This window comes from Cebus imitator, unplaced genomic scaffold, assembly GCF_001604975.1.
Source record: "Cebus imitator isolate Cc_AM_T3 unplaced genomic scaffold, Cebus_imitator-1.0 Scaffold56, whole genome shotgun sequence".
Lineage (NCBI taxonomy): Eukaryota > Metazoa > Chordata > Mammalia > Primates > Cebidae > Cebus > Cebus imitator.
The window spans coordinates 6,793,141-6,810,300 of record NW_016107371.1 but is presented as its reverse complement, the minus strand read 5'-3'; the positions used below and the strand labels follow the sequence as shown (position 1 = coordinate 6,810,300).

Below are 17,160 nucleotides of genomic sequence, written 5' to 3'. Positions count from 1 at the left end.
TTTTTTTCTGATTCTTCCCCTCTTCCCACCACCTTTTACTCTTAAGTAGGCACCAGTGTCTGTTGTTCTCCTCTTTGTGCCCATGAATTCTCATAATTTAGCTCCCACTGCTAAGTGATAACTTATGGCACTTGATTTTTTGTTCCTGCATTAGTTTGCTCAGGATAATGGTCTCCAGCTCTATCCATGTTCCCACAAAAGACATGATCTTGTTCTTTTTTATGGCTGCATAGTACTCCACGGTATGTACCACATTTTCCTTAGTCTGTCATTGATGGGCATTTAGGTTAATTCCCATGTCTTTGCTATTGTGAAGAGTTCTGCAAGCAATTCTCATTCAGGTCTGATGTCCCCTCTTTTCTTATCCTATAATAGAATCATAGATTCTTACTCTATTACATCTGGGAACACTCATTTACAGGTGGGAAAATTGAGGCCCTGGATTGGAGAACTGACTCTGCAATTAGCTCCACATCATGGATTCATTTGTTGATCTTCTCTGATCCTTCATAGCCTCTAGCATCTTTTCTACCACATTTTGGCTTGTTGAAATCTTCACTGTCCACTTAAATTCTTGCTACTCAAAGCATGGTTGGAGGGTGAGCCACAGGACCAACACCTGGAGCTTGGAGCTTGTTAGAAGTACAGACTCTTGGACCTCGCCCATGTCCCGCTGAATTAGAATCTGCAGTTTCACGGGATCCCCAAGCCAACCCTGGTGGTTCCTACAGACATTACAGTTTGGAAAGCACCTTTTTAAGGTACCTCAGAAATTCCCTAAGACTTTCCAGGTTTGAATCCTCATACTGCAACCTGCCAGATGTAACAGGGCCAGTTATTTAACCTCTCTCTCAGCTCCCTCACCTGCAAAGTGAGGATGATTTAGATTCAAGAGTTCTTGTGAGTATCAAATGAGACAGGGCACAAAAAGTATCTGGTCCACAGTTAAAAGTCAAAAAATGTTGACTATTATTCTCAGTCTACCCTCAGTGAGTATAATTATGCCATTTTTGAAGATTGCTCTTCGGTTTTCATGTGCTTATCTTCCATTCCAGTCTCTGAAGTCTCTGTATTTTATCTTCATGGTGGCTGGCCCAATAACCTTTCTAATCTGTTCAATATATATTTATTACATTTAGTAGTTGTCAATGGTTTCATTTTATTTTCTAGATGCTCGTAGACCTATATGTCAGAGAACCAGATTAATTCATTGTATTTTAATAAAGTCCTGACATTGTGCAGAATCTTCAAAGGAGCATAACATATGGGCAAAGGCCCTAATTAAACACTTGTTGAAAGTAAATTAGTTAATTAGAGTTGACCACTACTTCCCATAAAGGGTAATCAACACAAGGTCTGCAGAGAGCACTGACATCCTGTGGGGGCAGACAGGGCTTATTTTCAGGCAAAATTATGTCCTTTAATAAATGCTTTTATGTGCCTCATCCTGTCCAAATTAGAAAAAAAAAAGTCACTAAATCCACACAGAAAAATAAACAAAATGATAATAACCCAGAGAATTTCTCACTTGGTTGTTTCTGACATTAAGGTACCCCTCACAAAAGGTGCTATCATTTTTTTTTTTTCTCCAAGGATGAGTGATTTTGAGAGTTAGGGACCCAAGGTTTCCTTTTATTTTATAAAGAAAGCTCCATTCTTTGCTGGACACCTTACTAGAAATAATGGAGGAAATAACTGGAATATGTCATCAATCACTGGAATTTTCCCAACATTTGATGGAGTAGGCTGAATTTCTGGATATCTCTTGTTGGAGGTGGAAGGGTATATTTAATTTTTTACCAGTACACTAATTTTGTTCTAAATAAAAATGAAGGATTTACTTCAGATAAAATACAAGTGAACCTAAGCCATCATTCATTCACTCTTTGCACTAAGCTCAGGCCATTTCTGAGGTTTTTGGATTTATGTTTATTTTCATCTGGGTATGTAGTTTGGGTTTTGGCAAGCAGCAGCAATGGAAATACCATGAAGAAAAGAAAGTCTCAAAGCATTTTGGCCTTGACCAAACCTGTTGTTTCATGAAACTGAAGTTTTGACATTAAACTTTCTGGAGAGCAATTGCCAAATAATCCTGGTTTAGGTCATAATAGAGCAATAAATAAACAGTTTTCCTTTTCTATATGGCATGGTAGGAGTTGGCTAGGAGCAAAAAGAGCCCAAAGCTGAGATTTGAGAACCTGAGTTTTGGTTTTGTCTGTCATTTGTTGTGCTGACTTAGTCTGCCTTTAATATCAAGGGTACCCTAGAGGTACTTAGCCTGGGATTCTATAGGGTACACCTGACATTTGTCTTTAAAAAATTGATGGTCACAATTTCTTCTTTTTTCTCTCTTCATCTCCCCTTTTTCTTTTTTCCTCCTTCTCATTTCCTTCCTTCCTTCCTTCATTCCTTCCTTCTTCCTTCTTTTCCTTTCTCCCTCCCTTCCACCTGCCTGTTTGTCTTTCTTGCTTGTTGTGTTTTTGTTCTTTTCTTCTTTTTAGGACGTTTCAGTGAGCCCATAAGTCAAAGGCAAAACAGTATCTCAAATTAGAGATGATGGTAGCTAATAGTTTGTGCATGTTATATGTGAGTGTGATTGATTACGTTTTGCCTAAAATGCCCACATTAAGATTGGTTCTAGGATGAATGATGACTGCATTCTGGAAGGAAGAAACTGGCCAGGTAAGCAAGGAATGAAGAGGGGTCACTTTGATAAAATAGAAGCATGGCGGTCCCCTTGCTTGACAGTTGTTGGTGGTTTTGAAGCCGTTTACACATTTCCTGTTTGTCAGATCAGCTACATGGAGTTTAGTTTGAGTTGCTATTCACTTAACCCAGCCACAGAGACTCCCTGTTTGAAACCACAAATGCTGTTTGTATTGAGAAGGCCATCCATGGCTTCTGAAACCCAGCTATTTCATTGGCACCTTTTCAGCTCCATGTTCTTCCATTACGAACTGGTTCTTCAATTAGGGGTGAAAAATGCAAATATACCTCTTAAAAAAAAAAAACTGAAACTTCTGTAGTTAAAGAAAGCTCAGTGTGTGCCTTATGTTTTTCATCCACTTTCTTGTCCCTTCAAATACCTAAACTGACCCAGTCAATTCAGATAAGAACAAATACATTTTAACATAAGAAGGAAATCTCCTTTTTTTATGAGGGATACAAAGAAGACTAAAATATCATAGATTTTTCCCTATGAGTAAAACTGTCCAGTGTCTGTGTTATAAAAGTATATTTCACTCAGTTTAAATTTTATGGTTGTCTAGGACAACTTCGGTTGGAAAATATTGTTTCTTTGTTATTTTAGTTATAGATCTCTTTTGTTTCTCCTCTTGCACACTATTCTTGGCCTCTGATAGACTGACTCAGGGCTTTGTTGAACTTTGGGAGAGATTGGTTGGTCAGGAACAAGGGTACTCATGACCTCCAGTAGCATCTGGCAGGTTCCAGAGAAACTTGTTTTATGAAGAGGTAAAAGAAGTATTTCCTTCAGGGCTGAGTTCTCCCAACTCACTGTTGGATACTAGTTATAAGGTTAATGTATAAGAGATTGTAGGAAATTTAGAATAATGTTTAGGCACAGACTTTACAACCCCCGTCCCCAGGAACACCCTTATCCCCAGGGAAACCGAAGTGTATCCACTGGGATGAGCATAGTTTCCTCTAGAATTGCTAGTTGTGTGCTTGGTTTTTGTAAGTCATAGACCTGATATATTGCACCAGTGGCTCATACAGCATTTGTTAACCTTGGTTTCATATCAGAGATTCTTTTTTTCTTCTTGCCTTAAAGTTTATCAACATATTATTATGTGATCTTTCTGCCAGACATATTAATATTATATATATTTGTTGGCTGACTGTTAGAAATTTTCTTTACTGCTTGTGTATTTATTATACAATTTCACTCCTACTTAATGGAATAATTAGATTTGATTTGAAAAGTATTACTATCTGAATTTCAGATCTTCTGAGACTAGATTAATAACTTTATTAGAGTGTGAGCTTCCCCAGGGGGAAAAAAGGCTAATATCTTGAAATATTAATTAGTGCCTGGTACATAGCAGTGATCAATAATTGTTTATTGGGTTCAGGTGAGGTGGCTCATGCCTGTAATCCCAGAACTTTGGGAGGCCTGAGTGGGTGGATAGTCTGAGCTCAGGAGTTCGAGACCAGCCTGGATAAGATGGTGAAATCCTGTCTCTACTAAAAATACAATAAATTAGCTGGGCACAGTGGTGGGCACCTATAATCCCAGCTACTCAGGAGGCTGAGGCAGGAGAATTGCTTGAAATCAGGAGGCAGAGGTTGCAGTCAGCTGAGATTGTGCCACTGCACTCCAGCCTGGGTGACAGAGCAAGACCCGGTCTCCACAAAAAGAAAAAAAAAAGAAAAGAAAAAAAAAATTGTTACTGGTCTTAGTTTCAGTGAACTAGGCTAACATTGTGTTTTTCTATTTTAACTACTACATAAGGCATGATGACATTTTTGTGAACATGTCATTTTGTCATTATGAAACAAAAGTAATAAATACAATCTATTTAAGCTATTTGTAAATTTCAGCATATCTAAATATTGTTTAAATTTTTTTAAAGCATATTCCCTGGCTTCTTACTCTCAGATTCAATAGTACTGAGTGGGGCCCGGGAACCTATATCTTTAAAAGCACAAGAGGTATTTGATTGAGATGGTTAGCACATTACAATTGGAGAAACTCTAATCTACAGTGTACTCTGGAATGTTTCTGTGCATTAATGAGATTTTTTAAAAGACTTGGTTTATACCAGCCCTCAATTACATAGAAATTTTAAAATACCTATTAAGTGTACACTCTGAGCATCATGAACAGTAATATTTTCATAGAAAGTCACCATAAGCAGTAATTACTGATTATGTTTTTAGATGGTTTCTTGTGTGTGTGCATGAGACTCATCTAGTCAGTCCTATTAATGTAGCAAATATTTGTTAAATTTTTATGAGTTGCCAGATGCTTTTAATGAGCTTTATATGAATTAACGTATTTGAAGCTTCAGACAACTGTATATGAATAAGTACTATTATTAATCACACATAACAGTTAAGAAAACTAAGGCATAAATAAGTTAAGTAATTTCCTTAAAGTCATAAACTTTGTAAGTTGTTAACAGCTCAAAAATAGTTGATTTTGGATTAAGGCAATGCTTACATAAAAAAGTAGGTACAAAGTGCTCTTCAAAATAAATTAGGGAGATCAAAGTGAAACTAAGTTTGTGAGTATCTGAGTTTGATAGTAGGTAAACTTTCTACAATTAATTTTGTAAATAGTATACCAATATATTATTTTACACTGTAGTTTCTAGAATAATTTTGAGTCTGTTTTGTTTTAAAGTAATCAAGGCAAAACTAGGGGCAATATTTGTTTCAGATTTTCTGACATTATTATAGAGGGAATATTAATTCAGATTATCACAAATCTCTGATGTGATTCCAGAAACCACAGGTAGAACAAAAGTTACTGCAGCAGGAGCTGTGGCTCAGGGGTCCCAGGGCACAGTCACAATGAACGACTATCTGAGCCTTCTCCAGCTGGAAACGCCCTGTTAGACCTGGAAACCTTCTATGCATTACTGTCATTGCTTTTTTTTCTTTTCAAATTTCTCAGCAAGCATTGACTGAGGACCTACCCAATACCAGAAACTGCTAGCTTTTAAGTTATATATAATCTTACTCCATCCTTACAACCATGCTCTGTGGTATGCTATTCATTATTGAATAGCATCATGTGGGACATTTTATGTATTTGAAAACTGAGGCTTTGTGCAATTAGGTAAATTGCTAACAAGTGGCAGCCTCAAGATTTGAGCCCAAATGATTCTGAATTTAAGGTTTCAGCCCATCTATAACCATCTTAAAAAGTGGTATTTGGTTTTGTAATGACGGCTGAAACTTGGAGTCCTTTGTGGGTTTCATAAAGCAGAACTTAAAGACCTTACAAAAGCTTTAAAATGAGTATGCTTCCCACTACTCTTTGAGCAAATATTCATATTCACTAAAACAATGTGTGTAGGGGTGGCTGTGCTGGTAAGAGGCATATTCATTCATTCAACAGGCTGAACAGTACTCTATACCAGGCACAGTATTAGGTACTGTGGTGCTAGAAATAGAACAAGGTAGACATGGAGCTTACACTCCAGAAAGAAACATACATCAAGCAAATAAAGTTGTAATAATCACTATGTAGAAGAATAGGGTTTTTAAAAATCTAACATAACACAGAGAGCCAAACTAGCCAAGACAGTGGCATTTAAGGTGAGACGGAATGAGAAATGTGAGGTAGCCAGGCTAAATGATAAATAAGCAGAATTTTTCCAAGAATATTTTCTCCCTCATAATCTCCTGCTTTAGTAGGTTACACAGTTTTCCTTATGATGTGATCAAATTTATCTCACTACTTATTGTGTGTCTATGACCTTCCCAATCAGCTCAGAGTGACTCCTGCACAGGGGAAGTTTAGGAACTAATATTTTGAATACAAACTAAATCAAAGAAGCCTTGGAAAGTTTAAATGCTTTTTCCCCAAACACTGGCAAGCACATCAAATGTACCACATTTACCTTTAAGAAAAATTCAACATTTCGCTTACTTTTTATGATGTTTTTGAAGTCTATAAATCTCCATTGTACATTTTCCACAGAATCCACTTCAATCCCATTGATATTAAGGAAAGTACATGAAGCACTCTGGCCCACTAACTGGGGAAATCAGAATGCGACGGAAGAGTGGCCAAGACTCAGAGTTTCAATTCTCTTCCAAGGGAAACCAAATGAGAAAAATAATACATCATAAAAGCCTGAGTTCTGATTACAATTCTGGAAATAGGGATGAAATAAGATATTTCATTTAAAAAATACTGTGCCTTGAATTCCAAGCTCAATCTAAAAGGTTATGCAGAGTGCACCCTATCACCCTTCAATTTCGGCTCCTCTAGGGTTCCTCTTGGGGTTCAACACCCACACATGTGGACATTTAGAGAAACTGAGCCAGGTACCTTTGTACAGGTCATGGGTTAGGTTCATTAGTCATCTGCTTAATTTATATGTGCCTGTATTTTAAATTTTGATTTTCACAAAATTAATTTGTCTATATTCTCCCAAGGCAAATGTTTCCCCTATATCGTGGCCTCCACTGTAACTGTGATGTGACGTTGTGGATAGCAGGTTAAGAGACAAGAATCTGGCTTCATCCAGTGAGAAGTTCTATTGGAAAATCCTAACAAAGCCTTGAAGTTTAGAATCATACGCGCAGCTTTAAAAATACTCCATGCCCAGCTCCCAGCACCAGAGACTCTGATTCAATTAGTTTAGAGTGGCACCTTGGCAGCAGTTTTAGAAGGACTCTCAGGTGATCTAATGTGCATCCAGGTTTGCAAACCAGTTTTATGAATTTTGGCCAGTCCTTTAACACTTCTCGGTTGCAGTTTTCTCGTTTATAAAATGATTCCTAAAGCATTTTTTTTTTTCTTTTGAGACAGAATCTTGCTCTGCCACCAGGCTGGAGTGCAGTGGCACAGTCTCAGCTCACTGCAACCTCTGCCTCCTGGGTTCAAGCAATTCTTCTGTCGCAGCCTCCCCAGTAGCTGGGACCACAGGCACATGCCACCACGCCCGCATAATTGTTTTGTATTTTTAGTAAAGACGGGGTTTCACCGTGTTGGCCAGGATGGTCTTGATCTCTTGACCTAGTGATCTGCCCGCCTTGGCCTCCCAAAGTGCTGGGATTACAGGCATGAGCCACTGTGCCCGGCCAAGCATCTTATTTTTTAAGATAAATGAATAATGATTATACATGTGGTCACGGTTTGGATTTTTTTGTGTCTATTCTGTCTTTAATGAATACTTATTATTTGTGAACTGATGGCACTGAGCTTGAGTTAATATGAATACTATCTGACCCTCTCTCTGGTCTGTTTACTGAGATTCAGTAAATACATTGATAGTTAACATTTATGGAGTGTGTGTTTGTGCTAGACATTGTGTAGTGTTACTAAAGTGACCTGCAGACCAGAGCATAAAAACTGTTACAGGTGACAATGAGATACTCACAAAAATTAAAGTGAGTAGTTACTTTTATAGTGACTTGGCCTTCTGTTTGTATTTATTTACCTTTTTAATTTCTAATAATTTATTTTACCACATTCTATAAAAATACCTGTACGTAGCTGTTCAGGAATTTTTAAATCCCTCAAAACTAGACTTTTGAGGGCTTTAAAAATAAGTGTGAGATAAGTGTGAGAGGCAGTGGCATCAAAGCCCTTACAGCGGTTATCTAATTCAGTTCTCACTGGCAATTCCCATGAAGCAGTTGCCCATTTTACAAATGAGGAGGCTAAGGATTAAAATGATTTGCTTAAGGTTGCACCATTAGTATGATTTATAAGTCAGAAAGGTTTGAACTCAGAAAGCCCTGAATCCAGAGCCCAGAGCTACGAAAGGACTTGGAAATTACTTCCAATCAACTTGATCCTGGCATGGAGGGACCCAGTGCCAGGGAGAGCCACTTTTGCACAGAGCGACCCAAAATGTTCTCTGTGTTGGTTTTAACCTTTATGCATAATTACAATTGTCTCCAACCTTGTGAACTTTAATTAAGTGGCTATAAGAAGTCTGAAATTTGGGTTGTCTAGATATGCTCATAAAACTAAACCAGAGCTAAATGAAAAGAGACTGTTTTAAATGAAGAGAGTGGCTTTTAAGTGGCAAGTTTGAATTTTTTTTCTGCTACTGGGAAGATGAAATTAGTTTTAAAAAAATAAAGAAATTATTTTTCTGCACACTTGGTCATCTATATGTTAAATTTTAAGCTTCCTAACGATGTATGGTTGGGTTTTTAAAATACTCTCTTTGTAGTCTAAATAGGAATAAATAACCTCTTGGAAAAGTTTCTAGACTTACTCCAAGAAAATAGACTTTTACCCTAAGATATTTTCCTCTAGAACTCTACTTAATATCCAAAAGATGCAAGATAAAAACCACCGGATTTCTTTTTTAACTTATTTTAATATTGTTAGTTTAATATTCAATTTAACATATTTAATATTGAATATTTAATGTTTAATATTTAAAGATCATGTTCACTTTCATATACAGTAATTTATTTAAAAAATTAAACAAGTTTTATCTTACATCTTTTGGAATGTTGTTTAAAATCAAGTACTCTTTCCTATAGCATGAAATACTTTAGATTTGGTTTGTATATACATTTTCAGAAATTTTCCTATTATGTAGAGTGAGAGGTACTAGTAATGTCTCTACTAAAAAATACAAAACTTAGCCGGGTGTTGTGGCACACACCTGTAATCCCAGCTACTTGGGAGGCTTAGGCAAGAGAATCACTTCAACCCAGGAGGCAGAAGTTGCAACGAGCTGAGATAGTGCCACTGCATTACAGTCTGGTGACATGGTGACAGTGCGAGACTCCACCCCCCCGAAAGAAGAATCTTTTTATATGCCTGTTAAAGAATTCAGTACTGGAAATAAAAAGAAGCATAAGAAATGGTTCTTTTCTAGAGGTGAGGCAGAATCTTTTCTTTATGAAGGAAGAATTCTGAAGCATGTGGGGAGCACGTAGCAAAATTTCTGACAAATGGCATTGAGAGAAGTGAGGAGGGAGTAACTAAGGCTGCCCCCTGCAAGCCACTCAGATCTTCAGTTCCCTTCTTTGTAAAGACAGGGATAATTCTATTTACCACACAGAGTTACAGCAATAAGTTAGATGGGCTATGGGTAGGAAAGTGCTTTAAAAGTGTACAGCAATGTTTTTATTTATGTTAATCACTTTAAAATATCTTAAGGATAGAATGATACACCTGTAAGTGTTTACAATTCACTGTGGCTGGGAGAGGCAGAAGGTTGTGCTTCCTGTGGAATGGTGCCTGTCAGATTTTGAGGTATGGTCCTTGCCATTGCCGCTCCCTCTATGATGCAGTGGTATGAGTGACTTTAGTTGCCCAGTGTGGCCAAGGCATTGTACATCTCCATACTTTGTGACACTGAGCTGTTCCACCTGTTGGGGATGCTCTTCATCCCTTTTAACTTTTGTTACAGTCTGCTCAGGCTGCCAAAACAAAATACCATAGACTAGATGGCTTAAACAACAGGAATTAATTTTTCATAGTTTTGGAGGCTGGGAAGTCCAAGATGAAGGTTCCTGTAGATTTGGTTCCTGGTGAGGGCTCTCTTCCTAGTGTGCAGATGGGTGCCTTCTTGCTGTGTGCTCACATGGCGGGTCGGTGGGAGGTGAGAGAGAGAGAGAGAGAGAGAAAAGATGAGAGAGGGAAGAGAGAGGAGAGAGATGGAGAGAGAGGGATGAGAAGGATAGAGAGAGAGAAAAAGGCAGAGGGAAAAAAGAGGGAGAGAGAAAAAGATGGAGAGAGAGAAGAGAGGGAGACAGAGATGAAAGAGACAGGAGAGAGAAAGTAGAGAGAGAGGGAGAGAGAAAAGAAGGAGATACACAGATGAGAGAGATAAGAGAGGGGAGAGAGAGACAGAGAGAGCAAGAGAGACAGAGAGAGAGAGAGAGAGAGAGAGAGAGAGAGAGAGATCTAGAGAGAGGGAGAATGAGAGAGAGAGCGCTGTTGTTTTTATTTCTCTTCTTATAAGGACACTGATCCCATCATGGGAGACTCACCTTCATGACCTCATCTAAACCTGATCACTTTCCAAAGGTCCCTACCTTCAAATGCCATTATATTGGGAGTTAGGGCTTCAATGTATGAATTTGGTGGGACACAAACATTCAGTCCATAGCCCCTTCCCAGTAGGTCTGTGAAACACACACATCCTTTAAGATTTTCAAATGTCTTATTGTCTTTAAAAACTTCCTTTATTAATACGAATAGAGCTGATTATTCTCATTTTGTCCCATCAGTGAAATAATTACATTCAATACAATTCTTGATCTTATAAATATTTGTTGTGGTCACTTTGTACAAAATACTCTTGTCTTTTCATCTTGGTCTTCACTGCACCAAGTACCATGCTTGCATGTGCATGCAAAGCAGGTTAAACATTTTTAAATGAATTGCTGTAAGAAGGTGGCTCACTAGATAGCAGCCAGAAGAGTAAAGCAGCAGCTGGTGAAGTAGGATAGGGATCCATCATCTGTTTATCAACTATGATGACTTACAAGAACAGGATTAAGAGAAACATCCTAGGCATTTTTCTTGAAAGTCTATCGCCTTGAAACTATATCAGCAGAAATTTCTGGGAGGTAATGTCAGAATAGTATTTGAACCAACCATGCCTTGAGGAGGAGAAAGCTAAATGTATTTAGCCTGATTTTAAACAGAAACACAGATTGCCTTTTAGAACTTGGAGTGCTTGCTAAAAGAATGCAGTTTTTTTTCAAAATTTTAAATTTCAAAATGTGCTAGATTTGAAGGTATGTTGATTCACTGGGTGTTCAATCTACAAATACAATGGCTTGTTAAATTTGCCCAAAGTTATTTTTTTGTGTTTCTCTACCTGCAATTTGTATTACTGAAATAAATATTACCAAAAGTTGACCTCTATTTGGTGAGTTCCCAGAATATAACTATTCTAACAGGACCCTGTTGGATTGTCTATAGCTCAACAATTTTTATTGGCAGTTAAAGGAAAAAATGTAATCGTCTAACTACCTCCTACCCATATCCGCTTTCACCCTTTCCAACAATCAGCCTGCTGTAGCAATGGGGACCTGGAAGAAGAAACTATTGCAACTTATCCAGGCCATTTGACAAAGAAGTGAGTAACATTGTGTGAGATGCAGAATGGACAATGCCTCAGAACCTGAGATGAGAAAGATCAGGCCAAGAGGAGATTTGGCAACAGGGAAGTTGGTCTCTTGGAACACATTAGAATTTCCAAGAAACAAATTAAATGTGATTTAAAGAAATTGGGAGTGTTCCTCTAAATTGGACATGAAGTGCAAATTGCAACCAGGGTTAAAGGCCGTGGATGGGACTCATTGTGGGCTCCATAGAAGTAAACGCTTTTCCCAACAAAGATTGCAGAGTGTTGTTCCAGGGTTTTTGTTTGTTCAGTTACTTATATCTTGTTTGTTATGCCTCACAGCTCGAGAATTTGAAGACATGCTTTGGATTTCAGTATCTGATGTCCAATGAATGTGCAGAAGGGAGGGAAAAAAGGTAGATTTTATATTTTCTAAACTTTGTAACTGATGTCAGCATCAGGCTGGCCTTGGCTCCACTTGTAGCTAGTCCTAAATGACCCTGAAATGGTCCTCATCCCACACTCTGGCTGATATAATGTATTCATTCACTGGCCTTCTAAATTTCTTCTTTCCCACAATTTGGCCCATTTGACCTGCAGACTCAGTCTGACCTCAGGCAGTGGGACCCGTCCTTCCTTGCTAGGAGGGATTAAAAGGTGCCTGAGTCTGGTCCATGAGGCAGCTGGGCATGAATCGGTCCTATTGTTAGTGCCTTCCTGAGCTTGTGCTCTACTTCTGATAACTGAGCCCTTACCCCCAAATTTTCCTGATAACCATCTAAGCTGGTACTTCCTCTGGATCTAGACCCCTATCTTTCTGCCTCTGCATCCCACAACCGAATTATAGCATCTACTGCAAATCCTCCATTGGTTCCTATTTTCTGGCACCACTCCCCCTATTTTGGTCAATAGTTGACCAAGTTGTCCATGGGTACCTGCTCTGCTTTCTTACACCTCTCTGGAGTTCCCACTTTCATTCTCCTGGCTTCAGTCCTCAAGCTCAGCTTCTCCCTGATGGCTAAGACCTTCTTGGTGCCTGGCTTCAGATGGTCTTGCTTGTTAGCCCCTGAAAACTCTTCCTGACACTTTAGGAAAGGCAAAAAGAAGAAAAGTCCTCTGCTTTTTCACCCCCTGAATAGCTCATGGATCTGCAGCGAGGTGTTGATAAGAGACTGACTTGCAAGGTCCCTCTTTGCAGCATGGAGTGAGAAAAAGTTTCATGAACCTGCCAGAAAGAAGGGGATATGGCAGCACCTTCAGTGCAGAATGAATGCTGCATTCTGAAAGTTGAAGAGAAAAATACATTTATGGTTTATGTAAATGCTCAATAGAACAAGAAGAAATATAGTTCAGCATTTTCCAACAGCAGGATAGTTAGAGAGCAGCAGCAACTACTGACTCAGGTAAAAACAAAGTTAAAATTCCTTTATTTTGTATCTAACCTCACCATAATAACGGATTAGCCTTCTACCAATTTATTGTTATTAATATTATTTTTGCTAATTCTTTAAAATTTAAAAATTTTTATAATTTAAAAATGTATATTTTAAATACAAACCAGATAAAATATATGGACTCATCTATGACTTATTTTTTTAAACTAATATAGCTCAGGCATCATTCTACTTAAGTATACATATTGTTGACCAAACACATTATTTTTTAACAACTCTCCAGTATTCTGAGACCTGGATAATCCAGTCCACCAACATACTTTAGATTCTAAATTCAGAAAACTACAGAAGAAAACAGAAACTATAATTTGCTTGGAGACAAGTGTGCCAAAGGCCAGAATGCCTGAGTCAATATGCAGTTTTAGCTGGCTCTCAGTAGAGCCAATGTTTGAGAGAATGAGTTAAGAAAATGCTGACACCTAAGGAAGGAGAGAAAGAGGGTACATTGGAATTAAAGACCAGAGGGAGGGGTGCGATTGATGCAAATGGGTTGTTTGTTCATGAAGAAAGGATCCAGGTTCTTTTCCAGTAGTTTCAAGGTTGGGATACAGTTTAACCTCCCAGACGTAGAGGACAGATTTTGGTTTTCAACAAGAAAAGCATGATTAAGAAACAGGCTAAATATCATGGGATTTTCTTTTAAGTCATGATTAAAATGATGCCATGCTTTAAGAGAAAAGCCAAGACAAGAATGATTTCATAGATATATCAGCAAAGCAGTATGCGTTCTCCAAATATGAAAACCCTAAGATTTTCTACTAGGCAAGAATATTTTAAGAGCCTAGCTGCAGCATTTTTTGTTTGTTTATTTAGAAATCTCAGAAAGAAGAGTCTAGTACTGAGAGAGCACATTGCCCCTTTGTGTTTTTGTGGCAATCCTGCATTAACAGAAGCCATGGGTGCTGCATGTGTCACAGACCCTGGAAGCTCAGCTGTGGGCAGAGTGCTCAGGAGAACTCTCTGCATAGATGGCTATCAGCATAGATGTAGATTGCATGGAAGGAACAGCTGGCTCTCGCAGGGCAGCAGCCAACAGCAACGTTGTGTTTTATCATCCCTCCAAGTCTTCAAATCTGAGTTGTGTATGCTGCCGATTGTCCTGGTTGAACTTCTTGCTGGAACAGAGTGTCTAAATGTGTCTTCTAAAGTAAGAGAAAAAGGCTGTCAGGAGAGCACTTGCGAGGGAAGCAGTTTCTTTTGGAAATCCGAGGAAGGGAAACAATTTCAAAAGAGTTTAAGTCCAGGGCAAGAAGCTCACCAAAAGACAGACATTGTGGATGAAATAAGAGCTTTGTTCCCATCAGGATGGGGAACTGAATGCTTCATCAGGAAATGAGATGCTGCTGACGTGGAGAGATGCTGTCAACTGCAAGCAGATTCCTTTACTATGACCCTGTTTCTAATGATAATGTTTTCAAGGGAGGGCATTGAATAATTTTCACTTTGCCACTGTCTGTGAAGCCTGGTTCCATGGGGAGCTAGAGTGTTGCTAAGGCCAATTGCACGCAATTATCTACAGATTCAGAGAAATCTTAATTGAGGATTGGAGGAAGCAGGAAAATGGACATTTCCTCCAGTGGAATTTTCCTCCATGTTGATTTCAGATTTTGAGGATCCTAGGCTGGTCATTTGACATATGCGTGCAGTTTCTTGTTCCATATTCCATGAAAGTAGCAGGAGCGTCAAATCTAGGCTTTAAAATAACATGACTGATTTGGGCCCAATTATTAAGTTCTAAGTAAAATTTCCACACAGATCTTTCTTAATCTATTTATAAAGGAGAAGACAGCTCATGTTTTATATCACCCCAGGGACAAATAAATTCTTTAATTGCTTGGGAGATTCAAAATTGCATCCATGGCTGAGCACCATCCCACCTTTTGGCTTGTTTCTGGTAGGTCTGTTTTAGGTAATGTGGCTTTATTTAATTTGGCATAACATTCTGTTGTTGCTGAACAAGAGGGAAGTCAGGTTTCTGATAAAAAATATCATATTATATTCTGGGAATATTCAAATGTCAGTGAAAAAGAAGAAATGCAGGTGCTGTTAACAGTAAAAATCTTCACATTTTACTCTTAAGAACTGCTACCACTCAATAAGCAAGTGGTGTCATGGAAAATTCAGACTTTGGATTCATACAGAGGAGTATTCATATTCCACTCTTACCAAGTCACGCAAATTCAAGCATATTTTTTTAATCTCCTAATGTCGATTTCTTCCTCTGTGTGGTGGTGTTCATAACAAATAGGTGTTAATCATTATAACGCTTACAACATGCCTCATTCATGGCAGGGGATCAAAATATTGGTGCATGTTCTCTCCTTGGCAGATCCTCCTTTGTAAAATAAAAGTTCTGTGACAACCTGTGATATTTAGGTCCTCTTCACTTCAGACCCAGGATAGGATATGGGAGTTAAATAACTTCCTTTTATACACGCTTATCTAACTAATTACCAAAAGGACAGTGAAGTAGTTATTTTTTTATACATAATAGAAGTATTATAACCTTGTAAAGGGTAGTATAGTTGTTAAGGCATGGAATTTGGGCTTAGGCAATCCTGAGTTCATAGAGGGGTTAAATGACTTTTCTGAGATCAAACCTTGTATAAATTACTTAGCACAAGCATGCCTCAATGATTTGGGAGAAAAATAGCACCCACATTGCTAAGTTGTTCATTCACTTAAAAAAATTTATTGTTATACGCTCACAGCAGCAAGCTAATAAAACAAATACAAATCCTGTCTTAACTGGGGCTAACACTTGAGTGGGAATGAACTGACATATAAACCAATGAATCCAGAAGACAAATTCAGATAATGCTAGCTTATATGAAGAACACAAAACAGAGTGATGGGATAGAGGGTGACCTAGGAGCAAGGAGACAGCATGATAATTTAGCTAGGATGGTTCAGGAGGGCCTCCTAGAGAGAGAACACGTCACCTATATCCTAAATTGTGCAAAGGAGGCAATCTTGTGATAGAGTCTGGGGGAAGAGAGTTCCAAGGATGATGGAAAGCCACATGCAAAAGCAGTGAGCTGGGAAAGAATTTAGGCATTAAAGAAAAAGAAGGCAAGCCAGTGTCAGCAAGGGAGACACTAAAGGTTGGTGATGTGGGCAAAAGGGGAGATCATGGAGGACTTTGTAGGCTATGTTAAAAAACTGGATTTTTTTCTAAGAAAAATATTTTAAGCAGGTTGATTGACCAGATTTACATGTTTTGAAAGATGACTCTAGATGATGTATGAAGGATTAACTTTAGACTTGGTATATAAATGAAATTAGCAAATGTACCATAAAGGTCTTCATGCAGTGCCTGGCATACAGTAGACTCAATAAATGCTTGGTATTATTAATTATTGGCACTGACTGATTGTAGCTATGAATGTGATTGTGCTACCTAGAATAAACATGAAATGGTTAAAAACCAATACTCTAAACAATGTATTCACATTTTGAACCTGAACCTTTTGTTCATTATCTTTATAAAGTCTGGAGTTAAAAGAGCCTCTTGGGAGGCTGAAGCAGGAGAATCGCTTGATCCCAGGACGTAGAAGTTGCAGTGAGCTGAGATCATGGCACTGCACTCCAGCCCAGGTGATAAAGTGAGGCTCTGTCTAAAATAAACAAACAAACAAAAAACAAACAAAAAATCCTCTAGTCTATCATTAAGAAAGTGTACCTGAATCAACTGGACCCAAATGTCATTTGTATCCATGGTTCTGAAGCATAGAAATAACTTGTGGGCAATATCTCACAAAATTAACAGAAGCAAAAATTGACAAATGGGACTATGTCAAGCTGAAAATCTTCTGCACAGCAAAGAAAACAATCAACAGAGTGAAGAGAAAACCTACAGAATAAAAGAAAAATATTGCAAACTATTTATTTAACAAAGGATTAGTATCCAGAATATACAAGAAACTCAAACAAGTCAATAGCAAAAAATAGTCTGA

General features: G+C 38.2%; 1 long non-coding RNA gene across 1 annotated transcript in view; it reads right to left on the bottom strand.

Moving 5' to 3' along the window:
• LOC108304691 overlaps window positions 1-17,160 on the bottom strand; it is a 116,296-nt gene that overhangs the window by 51,475 nt on the left and 47,661 nt on the right. The window lies entirely within an intron of this gene.